Below are 14,367 nucleotides of genomic sequence, written 5' to 3'. Positions count from 1 at the left end.
TTGAAGATACAGAACTTAATCTTCTTCTGTCCATGGACACTCTTTTATATTAGCTATTACTGGTAAATCAGGCAATTCATTTTCATTCTGAATTTGAACACCAGGAACATCTTTAGTGTCAACATCGTTTTCTTCCATCCATAAAGCATCGTCATCATTCATTCCTAACCAAAAAAGTTTTAAAAATTTCAAGGATTGCTGAGTTTTTTGGAAAAAACGATTTTTTTTTGAAAATCAATTTTATTTTTTCCTGGCGATACTTTTTGAAAATCAAAAAACTAATTGCACATTCTCATGGCTACTTTATTACGGCTATCTGATAGTATTTTTGGATTTTCAAAATAGCTGATAATTTGTGAGATACAGAGGCCAACTTATTTTTTTTAAATACGGACCTGCATTTTTTATTTGAATTTTTGAAAGAACTCGATCTCCTGGGTACAATGATATGCCACACTTGATACTTTTTTTTTGTTTTAGGTACCTTAACAATAACAGAACTTTTTAATTATTATTTAAAATAATTTCAAATCTCACTCTGGTTTTTTAAATTATTTAATCTGATTAAATTTCATCGCAACAATATGGATCAGCGCTAATTAACATTGAATTGAGCCAATTGAAAGATTCAAATAAATAATACCCAGGTCAGCAAAAAAAATTATTTATAACTTTTTTTATTGTGATTTTGAAATCTCAGTGTACGATCTAATAATATGCATAATATTAATCGTAGTTATTATAAATAAATCAACTTCTACAAACTAGTTTCTAAAACTAGTAATGCTCTATATCAGCGGTCGCCAACCTCTTCAATGTGTTGAGCTACTATGTTAATTTTGGAATAAACAGTGAGCTACCCACACGGAAGCCACGTAACGCAACGTAAATGAAATAATCCAGAGTTAATTTATCATTATATGTATTTATTTTACTATTTAACTGGTAATACATAATACATGTCATAGGTACTAATAATAAACTAATAACAAAACAACTAATATTACTAGTACGTACTTGTTCATAGCTACATTCCTACCTACCAAACGAAGGTGTTTGAAAAATAAACACAAACTTTTATCCAGCCACAACGGCATGTCACGTAAGATTTAAAAATTGTTATTAATATCAACAAAAAAGTAACGCACTATCATAAACATAAACATTGAGAAATAAAAAAGCACGTTCAATGGGAAGGCTGACACTCAGACTCATCGATAATTTTTTTAATGTTTGCAGTATAATTTGATACAGCCATTCGAATACAATTATCCAAATGTTCATCTGTAAGTCGATTGCGATATTTGTTCTTAATAAACTTCATATTGGAAAAAGAAGATTCACACAAATAGGTTGAACTGAATAATGCTTTCACTTTCAAGGCAACACGGCATAGAACTGAATATTTGTCTTTGCTTACAATAGACCAGATACATTTGGTACTTGAGACTAACGATTTTAAGGCTAAATCATTTTGAAACTCAATTACTTCCATTTCTGTTGCAGCGATGTCTTCGCCAAAGTTCTGCATAACACAAGTTGCAAACTGTTGGATATCAATTTCCATAAAGGGTGAACCAACAAACTGCGCTACTAAAGCCATTTCGTCGAAGTCCTTAAAACGATTTTTGAAGTTATTCTTCAAGGTAGAAACTATTTCTACATGATATTTGCTGTCATAGGGTTCTAATGGATTTTGAGATATCTTTTCTGAAAGAATAGGAAAATGCTTGGCATCGCTGTTAATTAGGTTTTGTTCCCAAAACTCCAGCTTTCTGATAAATGCTTTTATATCAGAAATCATTTCCGCTAGTTCTTTGTCTCTCCCCTGAAGCTGCAAATTAAGTTCGTTTAATTTCTCTGTAATGTCCACGAGAAAACCAAAATCCCGAAGCCAGATTGAATTTTCTAGTTCCGGAATCGGTTCATCGCGTTGTTTGAAAAATTGAACTATGCCAGATAGGACATCATTAAAACGTTTCAGCACTCGTCCTCTACTTAGCCATCGGACTCCAGAGTGAAGGAGTAGGTCCCCGTATTGACAGTCGACTTCATCGGCCAAAGTTTTGAATAATCTTCTTTGTAATGCTTGAGCTCTAATCTTGTTCACAATTTTTACCACCAGTTTCATAACGTTGTTTAGTTTCAGAAAATTTCCACATAATGCTTGCTGATGGATAATGCAGTGGTAAGAGAGAAATTGCGGAAAAGTTTCATCTTTACGACATAACGCCACCAGACCCTTATCACAACCCACCATAGCTGGAGCGCCATCGGTTGTCAAGCCTACCATTTTCGATATTGGAATTTTCTCGGAAGAAATAATATTTTTTAAATGAGAAAACAACTCCTGTCCAGTAGTGTATCCTTTCAGTGGAATAAACTTCAAAAGATCTTCTTTAATCGTAAAATCACTAAAAACCATCCTGACGAACACGGCCATCTGGGCAGTCTCAACCACATCTGTTGATTCATCCAGTTGAAGTGAAAAATAAACACAGTTATCTAAGTCAGTTCTTAACTGTAAAAAAATATCATTGCTCATTACTTCTACACGTCTCATCACTGTATTAGCAGAAAGTTGCATAGATTTTATAGCTGAAAGTATCTCGTCTTTATTTCTAAAGTTGGCAAATAACGAATCAGCAGCTTCTAAAAACGCCTGTTTTATCATTTCCCCGTCTTCATAAGGTTTCTTTTTTTGTGCAATTATCTGGGACACACGGTACGATGCTTCAGTTGCAGCCTTATTTTTGTCGACTGTTCTTAAAAATATTGATTGTTGTCCGATTAACTGATTTTTTAACTGTTTCAGTTTCTCCTTTCTGGCGACAGAATGTAGTGGGAATGATTTTTCAAAATTAGAATGTACAGTTGTATGATGTCTCTCAATATTTCCTTTTTTAGCAACGGAGACCGAAGTATTACATAACAAACACACATTTTTACCTTTAACTTCTGTAAAAAAGTACTGTTCTTCCCATTCCGAATGAAAGTGGTATGTCTTTACCTTCTTACTACTGCTTGCCATAATATTCTTTTTTGTTGTTCTCTACTAACCCAACCGCTGGACGTTGGTTATGCGTTCAGGTTCAGTTTTAAACTAAGCGCAATGTCGCCGCACCGTGCGTATTTATACCGTTCAAAGCAATCCAGACCGTTCTCTCTCGAACACTAACGCGCTGGTCCGGCCGGTCGGTTCTAGCCGCTTCTAGCTTGATGGCGTCAGCGGCATCGCTCACCGCAACGTTGCCGCTGTTTATGTTTAATATTATGACAATTACATTTTTTTGTGGAATTTTCGGAAGCTTCTCTGATTTTTGCAGTTTGTGTTTTTAAAATTGTGAGAGCTACCAGAATTGCATCCGCGAGCTACCGGTAGCTCGCGATCGACAGGTTGGCGACCGCTGCTCTATATGTTCGAAAAGGTTACCACCGTCCCTAATGCACAAATGTATTTTTCGTTCAATCTTATTTATATCTCTTTGAACATATCTTCTCCTTATACTTCCGAATGCATTCTGTACTCTTTACACTTTATTGTAAATGTTGAAATGTATTGTTACTTTTAAAAATTTCGTCAAGTAATGCCCAATAATTTTATGTTATTTTTTATTATTTGATTGCATTTGATTATCCGTATTCAATGTTTTACCCCACGTTAAGTTTGAAAGCTTACCAATATTGTAACGATGAATAGATTAATGCCCACTTGCACCGTTTGTATAAACTTTGTTTAAAGGCTAAACAGTGATTAACTATACATATTTTATTATAGTTAATCACTGTTTAGCCTTTAAACAAAGTTTATACAAACGGCGCAAGTGGGCATAAATATTAAAAAAAAACAGAGCCGGACTTGAAATTAGTTTAATTAAATTGTGTTCAAACGTCCAAAAAAAATATTAAGTGTGGCATATCATTGTACTCAGGAGACCGAGTTCTTTCAAAATCTGAAATAAAAAATGCAGGTCCGTATTTAAAAAAAATAAGTTGGCCTCTGTATCTCACAAATTAGCAGCTAATTTGAAAATCTAAAAATACCATCAGATAGCCCTAATAAAGTGACTATGAGAACGTGCAATTAGTTTTTTGATTTTCTAAAAAGTAACGACAGGAAAAAATAAAATTACTTTTCAAAAAAATCCATTTTTTCCAAAAAACCCAGCAATCCTTGAAATTTTTAAAACTTTTTTGATGGCATCTTGGTGAACATCCTAAAGCGCAACTTTGCCCCAATTTAACCATCTTCGTATCTCTTACGGTTTCCGAGATACCAATGCTCGTACCTCGAATTTGTAGCACCCTGTATACTTAGTGTAGTATTAATCCTATTATTATTAGCATTTGAATTCAAAATACACTTATTAATTTAATCGATTAAAAAACTTAAAAAAAACAAAAAAGCAAAAAAAACAGCAATTCTAAAAACGCCGCCATTTTGAATTTGCCTCCACTTGCAATTAGTGATGGGCGGAATCGAATACTTTAGGGAATCGAGTACTTCGGAATCGAGTACAATTTGGAATCGAATACTTTAATGAGTACTGAGTACTAATATCCGAAATTCGAATTGTTAAGTGATTAAGTCAGTTAAATGTATTCGCTAAACTATAGTTTTATTGGATAAAACAGTTTTTATTATTTAAAATATAAAAAAAAACATTTATTTATTTAACAAAAGAGGAAAGTTGATGTTTTCATACATAAAAAACAAAATTTATCAACAAAATAAGTAATCCGATATTGCGTACATAAAAAATAAGAACACACTTCTTTAATTCTAAAAAACACTAAAAACTAAAAACAAAATATGGAAAAATTGCTTAAATTATATAAATTATTTTATTCAAAACATTGAATAAAACAAATGTATATATTTAAGAAAATTCAATCCTAAAATTTTAACTGAAAAAAAAGAAATATATAACATATTACATTAATGGAAACATTGATTATAATTTATACATTGTTAGAAATCAAAAACAACATTTTTATCAACAAAATAGGAAATAAATATGTTCGTACCTAAAAAATAATATATATAATAATAATATAATATGTTTTTAAATTTAAATAGAAAACCAAAAAAATGGTACAAATATTTTCAACGCAGATATTTAATAGTTAAATAAAAGTAATAAATAATAAACAACAAATATTGAAAGCCAATAATAAATTAAATATTTAAATAAACAATTAAAAAGCAAAAAACATTAGTGTGAATAATAACTATTTAAAAAATAATCTGATTCAAATTTTTTTGGGTAGTAAGCGATTTCGTCGAACATTGGTTAATTGTCCTGCTTTAGAAAATATTCTTTCTGAAGGGACAGAAGTTCCGGGAATGCTTAAATATTTTTGAGCCAATTCATAGAGTTCCGGAAACATACTTTTGTTTTGACTCCAAAATTCAAATGGGCACTTTGTTCTGTCTAAATTGGGTAGTTGCAAATATTGTTTTACAGTTAACATTGCTGTTGTTGTCGGTGTTACAACGGATTTTTTGGGATAATTTGTCATCAAAAATGCCCAAAGATTTTTAGATGGATCGGATGTTGTTGCTGGTCCTAAAAGGTTTGGTTCGGGTTCAGACGTGGAATCCGCGTTATTTTTTACAATTATTATTTGTTTTACTTCTTCGATTATCCAAGATTCAGCGTTTTTAGAATTTTCTTCCAGTCCAAAAGCTAGACCTTTAAATCTCGGGTCTAAAATTGTTGCCTTCGCTACCATTTTATCTCTTTCAAGTGAAACAAGCCTTCTTCCTATCGCCTCTAATAATGACTGTTTTAATTTTATGCCAACGTCCGTCGTTGGATTTATATGTTGTAAAGTGTGTTGTAGTCCTCTAATTAGTGGGATGATAATAGATATTGTTGGATATTTTTCTGCCGATAACACTGACGTTATAATCTCGATAGGTTTTAGAACTGGCACACAGTCCCAAACAATACTCCATTCCGTAGCGTTTAAACTAGGGGGGCTTTAAGGCAAACTGGATAATATTACAGATAATGCATCTTTGATCTCTAACAGGCGTTCTAACATAAATAAAGTTGAATTCCATCTTGTGGAAACATCCTGCTTAATTTTAAGAACTGGAAAACCCATTTGAATTTGCGTTGTCTTTAATTTTTCGGTAGCTTGTACACTATGTTTAAAATACGAAACTAGTGATCGAGTTTTTTTTACAAATTAATGAAAAAGTCTCGTTTTCATTTATGCTGTCGTTTACGCATAAATTTAACGTGTGTGCCACGCATGGGTGATTGTGCTTTTTTAGGTGTTCATTTATGGCATTTTTTATGTTACTTCCGTTATCGGATACAACTGTAACGACTTTGCCCATAATTCCCCATTCGTTTAATATTTTGGGTTAATGTGTTACCAATATTTTCACCAGTATGGGCCCCAGAAATCTCGTCGGTAGACAATACTTGAGAATTTAACTTATCTTTATAACTAAAATGGCATGTTAAACTTACATAAGCAATGTTACTATCCGAGGTCCATATATCCGTAGTCACTGAAACATAGTTCACCTCACACAACATTTCTTTAATGTTTGATTTCACCTTGACAAATTTGTCTTTTAAGAGAGTGTCTGTCAAATATTTCCTACTGGGAACTGAATAAAGAGCGTTAAGGCTCTTAGAAAAGTCTTTAAAACCTTTATTTTCAACAAAAAGACAGTGGTTGAAAATCTTGAACAATCATTTTTAACAGCTTTTCATCTATTTCTTTTTTTTGTCGTCACTAAGTTCAGTAGTGCTAGAACCACCAAATAACTTTAATTGTTTTTTCTTTTGGGTTGAGGCTGCGATGGTTCAGAACTTTCATCACCGGTCGCTTTGGCCTTTTCCTCTCACAATACTTCCTTCTGTGTGTTCTTCTCTCTGTTCCGCAAATGATTCAGGAGGTTCAGTTGAAGTTGAAGCTTCTAAATTATCAATAAGCTGCTTGTGTACTGGATTGGGTGTAGTCGGGTCAAATGTTTTTTTAAATTTGTAGTACTGCCGTAGAACTTCAACTTATTTTACAAAGTGAACAAACAGCTTCACTTTTATTCTCCTTTTTAAAATTTCCCACACGGCGGACCTCATTATTATACAGTATATTTAAAATAAACTGATATTTAAACAAATAAAATTATATCAAACTATTTAACCAACAGCGAAACTCTTTATCGAAATCAAAACCACATTATTCAATACCTCTACGCATCTCAAAAGCAAAAAAAGAACTAAATAAATGCTCCGTTAAAATTTAAACCTATTCTTCCACCCCGAAAAAAACATTTAGGCATTTATATCAGCTCTTTTATGTTTTCTCCAAAACGCCGCCTTTGCCGGCAAAAAATGCTTATTTTATCGTCTATTCTGTGTGACGCGCCGCACAGTGGGGCAGCGAGCCCGAAAAGATACCGAAAAATCTAATTTTATTTCATATCTAATAAAACTGCTTCTAAATGCTTTCTTAAGTCGTAAAATATTATTTTGTCAAAAGATTTAAAAGATTTTAATATAGCACGAGACATCAGCCGAGGTATGTCATGTTAATGCATTTTATACAAGCAAATAATAAATTTATTTAACTTTTTAAACGTTTTAAAGTCCTTAAAGCCCCAAGTAACCCAAGCTTATTAGTAAAGTGAAAAGTAACGTATAAAGTGTAATCTATTGCAAACTAAATAATAATAAACATGTAAAAAATCTTCTTCAATGTTTCTAGGGCGAAACTTAACGTCTGATATTAAAAAGTACCTTAAATTAAAAAAATAATATCTAACCTAACGAGTCTTTTGAAATCTGAGATATTGTTTTCATGTGCGATTCCTTGATAATATGTGCCCAAATAAAACTTACAAAGCAAATAGAAACCTGCCCATACAGTAGATAGACCCCAACAGACATACATACATACTTTATCCAGCCAAAAAACTGTGCTTAATTATTGTCAGAATCGGAATCAGTTTCTTTATTTTAGTGCGTTATAACTAAAATCTGGGGTAACAGCATGGACAAAGCTTCGTTAGAAAAATGTTTCTTTGATAATTTAGGCGGTTTCCTCAATCCAGTAATCAGTGGGTCTGATGATAAGAGCAGTCTTTTCAAAACATCTTCGTTATTTGCTTTTTCGGGATGTTTTTCTCGCGAACTTTGATCGATATTGTTTTAGGTCTTTATTTCGGCTTTCGGCCGCTTCTTCTGATAACTGACCAACTACCGGAACAAGGCCACTCTTAATTATATCCGCTCCATGTAATAAAATTAAGTAATTACTGTAGGTGTCATGCAGTACCATGAAAATTTTTCTGTTAAGAGCCTTGCTGTTTCTAGAGCATACTTCTGAAGTTTTCAATATTGATATATGAGTATAGGCTAGAAATCACCTCCAAAATAACACTGAATCTTTTTATTACATCGATATCAATTCGTGTGATCTTGCAGGTAATTTCCGCATTTTCGAAGAAACATCTAGCCGTGTTTCCGTCATTACTACTGCTATAGCCTTGTTTTGCTTGGTCTATGATTAAACCAAGATGTGACTTGAATTCCTGTTGAATCCTTTTTCTTATTTTCGGCAATTAGTAATTTTTCGTCCTGACTTCTGGATCTCCAAACTTTTACCGGTAATTTATACGCAAGACTCAAAAAAAACTCAAAACAGCGAATACGAGCGTGTAAAACTGGAAGTGAAAAATTATATAAAGTTGAGTCACATTTCTTTGCAAGCATCAAGTTTAAATCATTAAAGTCTTTTTGGGTATATTGGCAAATGTAACACCTTTGAGTGCTTTTGTTGTTGGTTAACGCATTTCTCACCTTCCATCAATCATAGCTAACAACAAGATGAATCGCACATATAAAACAAAATCTCGGATTTCAAAGAAAGTCAACCCATCGATATTTTTAATTCAGTTTCTATACGGCTCTGTTCTTGTTTGCACACTTCTGTTGATTCGCGCACAAACTGAACTCCTGATTGGTCGGCAGTAGCGCGGAGATGATGGGAGATAGATTTTGCCAAATTATTTTGTGAGGGTCTTCCGATTCAGGATTTCCAAGAACCAGTTTAAGTGGAACCAGCCAGGTAACGAAAGCACTCGAATCAGAGTCCTCAAGGTTATCAAATTTTAGTTTGTAATTTTGTTGGCCAGAAGTGCCATCAAACCCCCATTTACATACAAGAAACGCATTTTTTAAGTTCTTCTGGACCAAACCTATCTAAGACGTCTTCTTGAAGAGTAATAATTCTTTCCGTTGTGTGCTTTAGTAGAGATTCAAGTGAAACTTCTGCGGAAGTGGATGTTACATTAATGGTATTTGGATAGCATGAATTTTTCGCTTTTTTGTACTACTTTGTAATGAAGGGGAAATTTAAGTTTATCTTTTCTCTAATAAGATTATATTGACTTCTTGACAAGCCCGCTTCTACAAGAACCGAAAGTGCCTCATTTGGTGACAATTGATGATGTGATTTTCCTTTTGTTTTTTCAAGGCGTTTAGGTACTGTGATGCCATAGTCGGATTTGACGATATTTCTCTTATTAACTTAGATGCTTCTAGATGTCCGGCTTTTCAAGCTCCATTTGGGCAGCATAGCATATTGCTTCAACTGTGTTTTCATTGCGTATATTTGTAGTTTTTTGGACGCTTGGTACTTTCAGAGCATTCTTGAAAACTTGTTTTCGGACGTCCTATTTTGGAATAACAAATTTCGAAAAACCATTTTGATATCAAGCCAATCCCTGTTTGTTCGAATGAACATTTTTTCATTTCTACCTGACTTCTGCCATTTTGTCTGTAGGAGAACATAAATTTTGTGATATTCTCATAGCAATATTGGGAAATCTGTCTGCTGGGCAATTTGTAATTTGTTTTATGTGTTCCTTTAAAACTGGCATTGTCGATCTATTTTGGATGATGAGCATTCTTTTGGTTTTTTCCACAAATCACTGTGGCTTATTTCAATAGTTAAAACTAAAAAAAAAATTGGTCAAGTGCGAGTAGGACTCGCGCACGAAGGATTCCTGTAAAATTATCTATTATCTATACATTAGACACTATATTATTATAAACTTTTTTCCGATTTAACTGAAATTTTGAATGCGCGTATAACTAATTTAAAAAAAAAAATTAAGAAACACATTACTAAAATTGTATTAATCAATAATAAATATGTAAAAGTAAAAAATAAATATGTAAAAATATGTAAAAATTAAAAAAGATTAAAAAAGTTTCCATGACTAGGATTCGAACCTACGGCTCCAACGTCATAGCAGCGTAAAGTCCTAACGCTTTAAACCACGCGGCCACCGAGGACTTGAAAGATCCTATGTAAAATTCTTACTTAAAAGATAATGTTTAGTGGAAGTACTTTTTTTTATTTATAAACATTTATTTAATTCTTGCTTTTTAGTATTTGTTCTTATAGCGGCAACATAGATACATTACCTGTAAAAATTTCAACTGTCTAGCTATAACGGTTCATAAAGATAGACCTTTGTGACAGACGGACTTGACAGCGAAGTCTTAGTAATAGGGCTCCCCTGTTTTTATACCCTTGGGTAGGGAACCCTAAAAATGATATGTAAAAATTATATGGCAAAATAATATGTTATGCTGGGTCCTTTGTGACAGACGGACGGACAGCGAAGTCTTAGTAATAGGGTTCCTGTTTTTATACCCTTTGGGCAGGGAACCCTAAAAATGATATGTAAAATTATATGGCAAAATAATATGTTATGCTGGGTCCTATTTCTATGTATTCAAATTTCAAATTTATAATTTTCTAGTTAATCAGCACAAAACAGCAGTAAGTTTTAGTACCAAATTAAAGGTAAGAGCTTGTATATATTAAGAATTAATTAAAGTGCTTTGGGAATACAAAGGTATCATTAACTTTTGGACCGATAAATCAACAACTTTAAAATTGTTTTGCAACATTTGTTCACTTTTTAACTGTAACCTAATTATTTCGCTCAAGCTAAAAACGTATCCAAAAACATTTTCTATAGAAATAATCTACACTTACCGGAGTTAGTGTTAGCCATTTAAATTTTAATTTTATTATATTTCGTTATAAAGAAATACCACTTTGAAATTGAGCAATATTTTCATTAAAAAATATTAATTATTACGTTTGGATTATTGTCAACTTTGACAAGCTGCAGCAGGTGTCCTACTGGAGATGCTGATCCATGGCTGGCATGATCAAATAAAGAGAAGAATTTTGCATAGTTTACGAGTATTTTTTTTGCTTAAATCTCATATTTCAATTTTCGACTTTCCGGTAACATTTATGGGTCTAGGCCCCTCTGTGCGCCGCCAGACGCAAGCCGCCTGCCGCCAGAGCCGCCGGAATTGTTTTAAAATTTTTGAAAATACCCGATTCGAAAAGAAAGTCGAGTTTGGGATCGGTTTTCGATTCCCATGACATTCGGTTCGGTGCTCGAGATTGAGTACAAAGTACAGATTACTACAGATACCCTAGTTCGAGTTTCGAGTACTGGCCTGAGTCGGTCTGTCTCTGTTCTCTATAATATACCACAGAAAGGGGTAATATATCAATGGTTTATGCCGAAACGAATATTTTTTTAAAGAATCGGAATCGATTCCATACTGAACTGAAGTACTCGAGTACTTTCGATTCTCTTAAGAATCGAATACTACTCGATTCCTGTACCCGAGTACTCCCATCACTACTTGCAATAAGGTGCTGCGGGTCAAATCCATTGTTTATGTGTATATACCACCTATACCAAGTGGTTTGCTTCTATCATTATTTGAAACGTTTTTCGTGTATTTGGGTTCTACCGCTACGTGCAATGCTGAAGTATAAGTGGTAGAGCGAATCCATTCGAATCTCAATTTATATAGTCCAAAAACTTTGATGTTTGTGTGTTTTCATCTGGTTTGTTGATTTTTATATCATATTGCTGATCAACAAAATAACTTTTAAATGCAATAATTAAAAAAAAACGCTAACTAAGAATTGGCAATTATGTAATAAAAAAATACTAATTTCAAAATTTTATTTATATTGATTTTTTATATTTCGATGGCTTAAGTGCAAAATGTCGTAAGCCCAGTCACCCTCTTTTTACAGGAGCAATAAAAAACTTTATTTTCTTGAAGACGCGCTATAGCTCGATTATTTTAATGTTATGCTCAAGTTTAATTAAGAATATATTTTTAGAATATAAAAGGATTATAATTTTTCTCTTCTTAAAAAAGCGAGGCGTGATGCGACATTTGTTTTTTTTGGGGTTCCGTACCCAAAGGGTAAAAACGGGAACCCTATCCTATGAACCGTTATAGCTAGACAGTTGAAATTTTTACAGATAATGTATCTATGTTGCCGCTATAAGAACAAATACTAAAAACAGAATTAAATAATAATAATAATAATAATAATAATATATACTTTATTTCAGAGTATGTTTCAAATATACAAATATAATATAAATGAACACAAAATGAAATGACGTCAAATACAACAATGTAACCCTATGTTATTTTAATTCAAATAATCACTTAATGAATATGGTTCTAAGTTAATTAACAATTTTCTAACTTTTTTCTTAATAAATTGTACTGAAGCTGTGGTTGGTTCCTTGTGAAACATCGTTGAAATATTAGTTTATTTTCCGTGGGTACTAGCACGCAGCCTGAGAGTAGTTTCAAAAACTTTTAATAAGAGTAACTTTTGCCCAACTATACCGTACAGTGGGGGTTTCGTGATTTGTTAAGGCCACGTAAGTTCCATCCACATGTTTTATTATAGCTTTATGTCTAACATACACGCACTGACTGTAGTTATTTTTGTTGTTGGGGCTTAATTCAGAGATTTTACACATAGCTGCAATGAAAATGCATTTAGAATTCATGCTGGATATTGACTTTATTTTTCGTTTTTAACAGATTTTGGTATTTATAACTGTTCATCGGGATGAAAGTGCCCATCTTTTATTTCTCTGTGTAGTAACTTCATCTGAGTTTTCATTATTCTTGTGATTACTATCTATACAATGAGTTGTAAGCATCAGAACTATGCTGGAGCTTGATAATGGACTTTACATGTTCTTTAATCATGCCCTCTAAATTTCCTACTTGGCCTATGTGGCATCACAATCATTGCACCACCTCTATATTAATTCGACTTATTTTTGACATTGTTTTGTTCTATTATTTGTTAAAATTTGACCCTAAATTTTTATTTGTTACGTTATTGGTTTACATCCTATTTTATTGAGATTATTTGATATTTTGTTAGTTAACTAATAGTAAAGTTAGTTAACTAACAAAATATCAAATAATCTCAATAAAATAGGATGTAAAACTCATTAACGTAAATAAAAGAAATTTAGGTCAAATTTATTAAATAATAAAGACAAACCAATGTCAAAATAAGTCGGTGTATATAGGGTGGATTGCAATGATTGTGATGCCGTGTACATAGGCCAAAACAGGTAGAAATTTAGATATAAGGATTAAAGAACATGTAAAGTCCATTAATAATTTCCAGCATAGTTCTTCTGGTCTTGCAACTCATTGTATAGTAAATAATCACAAAATTAATGAAAACTCAATTAAGTTACTACACAGAGAAACAAAAGGTAGACGCTTAAATTACATTGAACAGTTAGAAATACTAAAATCTGTTAAAAAAACGAAAATAATGTTAACGACCAAGTTAGAAATACTTAAAATCTGTTAAAAACGAAAAATAATGTTAATGACCAACAAGGATTTCTAAACACATTTTTATTATTGCCCCTATTGTAAACTCTGAACCCACCCCATAGCAAATATATATATAGTTACAGTGTAGTTAGACGATTAGTTCTTAAAAAACTCTTGAAAAAGGCCTAACAAGCCGAAACATATATGTAGAGTTAAAAAGTTACTCTTATTAAAAGTTTTTTGAAACATCTAAAAGCGTGCTTTATTAAAATACTAATATTTTTTCTTAAATACTCTATTGATTTGAATGCATTTAATTTCCCTCGGTAATTTGTTAAATCATTTTATGCACATGTAATATGCACCTTTTTCTGTTAGTGTAAGTCTGTGAACTGGAAAATCAAAATTGAGTGTCCTTGTATTATAGTTATGATTCTGTGAATGTTTTTTAAAAATTGACTTATTGTTAAATAAAAAAAGGATGCACTCGTGTATGTACAGACCATACACTGTTAATAGACTATTAATTTTAAACACATTCCTACAAGAATCTTTAGAAGCCATATTATAAATTAACCTTATTACTCTCTTTTGACAAATAAAGATCTTTTCTAAATTTTCAGTAACAGAACACCCACCCCAGAAAATAATTCCATATCTAATTACAGATTCAAAA

General features: G+C 32.3%; 1 protein-coding gene across 1 annotated transcript in view; it reads left to right on the top strand.

Moving 5' to 3' along the window:
• LOC115887075 (pseudouridine-5'-phosphate glycosidase-like) overlaps window positions 1-14,367 on the top strand; it is a 229,706-nt gene that overhangs the window by 57,508 nt on the left and 157,831 nt on the right. The window lies entirely within an intron of this gene.

This window comes from Sitophilus oryzae, unplaced genomic scaffold (assembly GCF_002938485.1).
Source record: "Sitophilus oryzae breed Bouriz unplaced genomic scaffold, Soryzae_2.0 scaffold_551_pilon_pilon, whole genome shotgun sequence".
Taxonomy (NCBI): Eukaryota; Metazoa; Arthropoda; class Insecta; order Coleoptera; family Curculionidae; genus Sitophilus; species Sitophilus oryzae.
Note: the sequence above shows the minus strand (reverse complement) of the source record. Positions and strands in the feature narration are given on the sequence as shown.